Consider the following 6943-nt stretch of genomic DNA (forward strand, 5'->3'; position numbering starts at 1 on the left):
CGCTCCGCAGACGGCGGAGGTGGCCTCGATGGCCGGGCCTGCACCGGCCACGGGGCCGCAGAGCTCGGGTTTGGGTGCGTGCAGAACCGCACCGGCAGGCAGCGGGGGGAAGGACGGGAAGGCAGGGCCCGGGCAGGAGGACACGGACGTGTGGCAGTGGCGGCAGCACCGCCCTGTGGGACAGGCGCTCTCCTCCTAAATTGAGGTACACGGGGGCCCAGGCACTTGCAAACCCCAGAAGAGCGGGCTGGAAAGTAACTTACTGCCCACAGCGGGTGCTTTGCGTGGCCATTCGTGCAGACAACATTTATCTTCACAAACGCTGTTTTGGGACCATGCCCACACCATGCATCTCAGTGCCACAGTGCTCGCTCACAAGTTGACAACATGTGGCATTTATACAACACCGTTAATGCACTAATCTCAGTTCCTCTTCAAACGCGAGCAAGTCGAGGCCCACGCCTTTCTCCAAGGCAGAGCGGTATGAATGTATTAAATCTACACGCATGATAATAGGCACGAGGTTGTTAAGTGGCTAACGAGGCCACACGGCAACTCTCTGTGAGAAGCAAGAACGGAGTTCAGCTAGGGCAATGCCTCGTCTTAGAATTCCCCTTTTCCTTAGCAGATGTTGCTGTTTTCAGCAGCAGCTTAAGGCCCATATATTGTTCCTCTGCTGTGGCTGAGGAAATCATTCAAATGAAGAGAGAGAACTGCTAACATCTCCGTAGGCACCTCTGCTCCTAATGCCACCTGGACATATACGGCACACTCAGGCTGGGCTACGCTTTTCACTTCACAGTGCTGGAATGTAATAATTTCAGCCTATAGAGCCTGGCCCCACCGGCTTTATTTACAGGAAACATTCTGAAGACAGTATTTTTTTTTTAATTTCAAGAGAAGGTCTATGGTTATTAACAAAAAACTGGCATCGGCAGTAGCATCTAAAGATAAATTCCTACCCTGAGCATGCTGTTAGGTAAGTAAGTGGCCTCAGTCCAGCTCATTGTGGAAAAGTGCCCACTATAAAAACGATATCAAATTTGGCGTTAGTTGGCAACCTGTTGACAGTTCCGGCAAAGAAACTCAAAATGGAGTTGTCACAGAGACAGTACTTTCTTTCCTTGGTACGTCTACAAGTCATTGTAGACATTTGAAGTACAGGATGGAGAAAGATTTTTGGGCATTTATGGAGTCAAGTCATCAGGGCTACTAAACTGCTTCATAAATCCACAAATCACTATGTAAAAGGGCCATCAAATAATGTAACACTGAAAAAAAAAATCTTCAGTATAATTCTATTCAGTACCTGGTCTTATATTATATTATGTATGAATTTGATCCCAAGTGTTTAATTTGCTTAAACTCCGAGGACTGCCTTGTATGTACTATCACAGATTTTCTTGGCATAACCAAGGGAAACAGGAGTTAAGCAGAGGTGTCGTGTCAGGACTGACCGCCCCCAGCCTCAGTTCTGAAGCAGCGGAGGCCTGACCGGTCTCCAGTGCATTTCTAAGCAGCCTCTAGAGCCTGACAGAACCGCACTATAGCTCGTTGTTAAACTCAGATCCCTTTTACTCTGGAAACCTAATTGTGTGTCTTTGCTGCAGCCCGCTTAGTCCAATTTACTGTAGAGAATAGTGCTTGCTCTCAGTGAAAAGTTGGGAAGCAAATGAATGGGCTTGAAAGGTGATTAAAAACTTAAATGAAACAAAATGCGGTACCTAATAAAGCCATGAACCTTACATATATTTTAATGTCAAGGACATTATTCCTGTAACACAAAGTAGGAAAACACAAAACTAAGCAAAAAGTAAGTGGTATTTTCATACTTTTGCTTTCTCACTGGTGCCAATTACTTGAATTCAGGGTAAGGTTTCAAGTGGTTTCTGCTTGTTAAACTTTTTTTTTTCTAGCACAAAATTAAATTCCTGTTAGTTAAGCATTTACTGGTTGATCAAGGAAATGGCTACTGTTGAAAGGAACTCTGCACATACATACGCACACATCATTCTGTGAAGAATTCTGTATCATTATCCTTAACACTAATAAAAATACTTTCATTTAAGGGTGGACACATTTCATGTCTTATTTCTGAGGATTCATTATAAAAATAGGAAATAATATACCGGTGTTTATGTGCCAGTTTAACAATAGTTTAGCACTGGCTTTTCTGCCTTTCAGTTGTATTCCAAACTGGGAAAGAGGAAAGAAACTTTCACACTCGAAATGGCCTGATGAGTGTTTTCATTTTCTTCTGGAGTCATTTTCAGGACTAGCAAGTTTATTTCTGTAGCTTTTTGAAGATAAAAAAGTGCTAAGAAAAGCAACAAATGCTAGTTACAAACATTATAGGAACTGTATAAGTAAAGAACAGTGAACAATTGTTTCCCCTCTAAAGCATTGCCCTATCTCTTCATAACAAACAACTAACCCTGTGTTTCTTCTGAGTGTTAGACAAAGAGAAGGAAAACAAAGGACTATTTATAACCTAGGAGTGCTTATATAATTTCTGTTGAAAGGTCAAAAAATGCATTTAATTTTAGATCAGTCTTGGTCTCATCTGGTTATACGCTTGAACATTTTTATTTCACTACATAAAATAAGAACCTATTGTAAATATCCTCTGGCTAGCAGAGGCTTGGACTTTCACAACATTTTCCACCTGATCTTCTCAGAGTACTTCACAAACATTCACTCAGACCTGTCAGATTATTAGGTGGCAAGTTAATATTAGCTTCTTTTATAAAGCAAGAAAGCAGGCAGCAGAAATTTAGCAACTTGTCCAAAGTTACCCAGGAAAGTTAATAGCAAAGCTGGGACTGGAATATCGGCTTATTCTGTCCTACAAAGAGGATATTGCATTTCCTCTCCAGAAATCTTGGAAAATTCCACAGAGGGTTCACTTATAGTTTTCTTGTAATAAAGTCTGGTCCAGAAATGGGTAATCATCAGTCGTTTTTGCTGAACAAGTGTTTGGAACAGAAACAAATTTAGAATATATTTCCAGGCAATTAAAAGGACATTTCAATGGAAAAGGCAGCTAAAACAACACTCAGGTTTTCTGGAAGGTGGGAGAATATATAATAAGAATTAAAAGAGAATTCAGATATCTGAAATACTTTTAGTGTCAACAATATATATTTAGAATTTTAAAAGTGGTCTTTTGTATTTTGTATCTCACATTATGTTCTACAAAACCCATCAATATGTCTTTAACAGAATGGCAAATATGTAGACACAAGCATGAGGACTAAGGATTTTCCATGAAGCTTGGCCCCTACCTCAGAACAGATTGGGAGCTTTAGCACAATGCCAAATGCCAGCTTGCAAGGACTGAGGCCATAGTGCAAGGCTCACAGCAGGTCCATGGAAGCTTCTGTATTTACACCTGAAATTCTAAAACCGAGAGTGAGTTTAGTCCATGAAAAATTCATGGCAATCCACAGAAAATATGGGAAGTCTCTTGTAGGGGGCCCTTAGTCAAAAAAAAAAAAAAAAAAAAAGAAACCACCAAACAAAAAACCAAAAAACCCAACCCAACTGTGGAATCACTATTCTTCTTTAAGGCTGTCAGCTTCAAAACAACACTCACCCAGCATTTTCAAATTATCTGAGAAACTATTTATCTTGATTTTAAATACAGTAAAACTTTTATCTTTAGAATCCTAACAAGTCACACTGTCACCTGCCAAAAATGAAGCACAGAAAATAAAACTTTGCATTAATTTAAATCTCTGAATCTTGCCCACCTTTGCTAATGTAAACATTATACTAATTGGCAGAGAGGGAATACCATTTCTTCCCTTTTCTCAGAAATTGCTATTTTACAGAAGAAAACAAAATACACTTACAGCATCTGATGAATTTTTTTTTTTTTTTTTTTTTTTTTTTTTTGGCCAGACATCAGATCTGAAAGCCCAAAGACAGCAGAATAAGACAGAAGCAAATACATTTGTGTCAAATGCACCAAAAGCTGACCAAGTAGATAAAAGGGGATAATAGCTCTATAATGATAACTGTTAAACAGTCTACTCCATGAAGAGGCTGTTTAGGCCTTTACAGTCAGTTCGATGCTCGATAGTGGCCTAGAGGTGTGATTATCTCATAATATCTTACACTTGCTTTTTTCCTTCTGCTTGATTGTATGTGTAAATTGCATTAGGAGCTTTGAACAGTGACAATAACAGAACCTCTGTATATTGCTTCATCAGTTTACATAATATTAATCTTCCCTGACACTCACTACTCATCTGAAAATATTCCCACATTTCAATAAGGTAGAAGCTTGAAGAATGGCCTCTTTATCAGGTATTTCATTCAGCGAGGAAGTTCAGTAGCAATCTTTACTGGCAGTTTTCTTACCTATACAAAATGTGCTTTCAGTTGGAAAGATACTATTTATGTTCTAATCATACATATTGGCTAGAAAGAGATAACCAAAACTTTTAGCCATGGAAGTAATTTATCAAACAAAAAGCCACTCACTGAGCAAAAATAACAGAAACTTAAGTTTCTAACAAAAATGTATTGCTATTTCTGCCTCTGGAAAAGAGCTCTGGCTTGCCCTCCTCTTCTTCTCCAAACATTTTATTTATTATTTTTGTTCTATTCTACAGGCTCTAATTTTAACTAAGGTACACTCTGAGGACAAAACACAAAGGATATTTTGACAGCAGACAGGCTGTAAGTGGCATTTAGTCTATTTTCAGCATGAATTTAAAATAGCTTTTTCATTTTATGTAAATTGTGGCATAAATTAAGCAAATTACATTTTTATTACGTTAGCATCTCAAAGTTTTAATTAAGTGGGGGAAAAAAAAAAAAAAAAAGGCTGCTTCTTTGTAAGGTCCCAAACCTGCCAATTATTTAATGCAGATGGGTACTGTCATCCATCTGCAGAGACTGATGGTCACACCAAGATTTTACTTGCTTGGTTTTCCTTCATATCAGTGTGGAGAAAGACAGTGAAATTGAAATGAAACATTAATAACTATTCTGCATTGTGGTGAACCAGACATGGTGTTTTTTAAAAAAAAGTTTTTGAGAAGTCTTTCAGCTGAGAGGTATCAGACCAGTGACTTTGAGTTTAAATTCATGCATCCCACAAAGAGAGACCTAGCTGAATAGAGCACCACTCTTCAAGATTTGAGCAACTGCATTCACATCAACACCGACTCCTTAAAAAGCTCAACAGTAAATCCACGACGTAGTGAGAAGTTTGCTCAGATAAGTTAGAGGCAGCCCTTTCCCTCCAACAAAACATAGAAATGGCAGATCTGCCAGCAGTCTTATAGGTTACAACACTTGCCCAGGAAACTAGAGAACCCTACCTGCATGTAAAGAGGCTCAAAGCCACATCTGACTCTTGCTAGGGCAGTCATTTATTCTACGGGGAAGTTTTGGGAAGGGACAGACATGGCAGGCGGCCTCTGCATTCCTCCTTTTGAAGTTGTGCCACTGTCAGATAAGAAAGTGAGTTTCATGGAGCCAGAGAAGGCAAACAATGCAAAGTTTGTATGGGGAAGGCAGAAGTAAGCCTGTGCGGGGGAAGATAAAGTAGGATTTTATCTGAATGATTGAAATGCTCATCTGGGATGGATCTGATCACTGGTTTGCTCTGCTAACAGAGGTGCCAGTTTACATTCTGTACTGGAAAAGAAGAAACTGAGCTTGATGTATATACCACTGGAACAGGTCGTAAAAAAGTAAAGGTTGGGTGCCACTTCATCTTTTCGGCTACATTACAAGAAAGGACTGTTCTGACTTATGTGTCTAACTAAAAAATTGTCATTGCAGAGAACCCCAGTTGAAATAACCTGAAGCTATGTGCCTCACAAATTCATATCCAGAGAGTGCCTTACCTAGAGCCCTGAGACAGCTTTTAAATCCTGATGCACTTACAATAAGCTTACTGGCATTGGAATTACATCTGCAACAATGTTTTAAGCACGTATCAAGAATTAGACAGAGGAGGTAACTAGAAGTGATAAGAAACAATTTCTAGAGCTATCCCATGATTGCAACTATGTGACTTTGTTTCAGGCTGAATCAGATCGGTTTAGAACTGCTAAGGGTGATTTAAATGTAGGGTTCAGAAAACTCTCAGGGACAGGGAGCCAACGCGTTATTTTCTTTCCACACGCTTACAGGTGCAATGCTGGTAGCGACTCAGTATGAGCCAAGAGATACTGTTTCTCACTGAGACAGGAAGCTATGAATTACCAGCATTATAGCCACCTCTTTGTGAAGCAGGGACTTTTCTTGAATTCAGAACTCCACGGGAACCAAGATGTTGTGGTTCCTACCTACTAGCTTCGCTGGGCAACATTCAAAGTCTCTGTGCTACAAATTACTAATTCCCAGTCTATGCTAATCTGCTTGTACTCACCCTAAAACCTCTTAGTAGTATCCCCAGTCAGGCAGCACATCTCAGCTGAGGTAGAATAGCCACGTTTTCCATCCACGTTGTGCACTACTACCTCGCAGGACGACGGGCCTGGTTCCACCGTGCCACCCTGTGAACTGCAGCCAGGCATGCCCTGGAGCCAGCCGCATGTGCTGCAACGTCAGCGAGGGAATTAGCGCGGGCTTGAGGCTTACTTCACTATCCTCACAGACAGATCCTAAGCCTCCTAAAGTAGGGCTTAGGCGGGAGTTTAGACAGAGATCAGCAGCATTTAGTTCCTCAAAACCTCTACACAGCTGTTACTTCACACCGAAGACGCTTTTGTTTCGCTGACTTAAAGACCTCCAGGCCCCCAGAGTTCGGCCTAGGTGGAGATCGAAAATTAAGTCCCAACGCAGACGAAAGCCCTGTCACGACCCAGGCCGCGGGTCCGCCCCTGACTGCCCGCCGCAGGGAGGACGACCGAGCAACCGGGGCGCTCCTCACCGAGGCAGGCGGCCGCCCCCTCATCCCCCACGGCAGCGGCCGGGGGGA

The 6943-nt window shown here is 41.3% G+C and overlaps 1 protein-coding gene across 1 annotated transcript in view; it reads right to left on the reverse strand.

Annotated features, from left to right (window-relative positions):
* The window catches only part of USP46 (ubiquitin specific peptidase 46), a 35790-nt gene extending 28876 nt beyond the window's left edge, over positions 1-6914 (reverse strand). Inside the window, exons 1-2 of the mRNA XM_035897695.1 lie at positions 6896-6914; positions 6392-6561 (exon numbers count right to left, since the gene is read on the reverse strand). The gene's annotated coding sequence lies outside the window, so the exon portion shown is untranslated. The remainder of the gene's footprint in view (positions 1-6391; positions 6562-6895) is intronic.
* Positions 6915-6943: the final 29 nt, after the last annotated feature.

Source organism: Egretta garzetta, unplaced genomic scaffold, assembly GCF_000687185.1.
Source record: "Egretta garzetta isolate BGI_Z169 unplaced genomic scaffold, ASM68718v1 scaffold557, whole genome shotgun sequence".
NCBI classification, from domain to species: domain Eukaryota; kingdom Metazoa; phylum Chordata; class Aves; order Pelecaniformes; family Ardeidae; genus Egretta; species Egretta garzetta.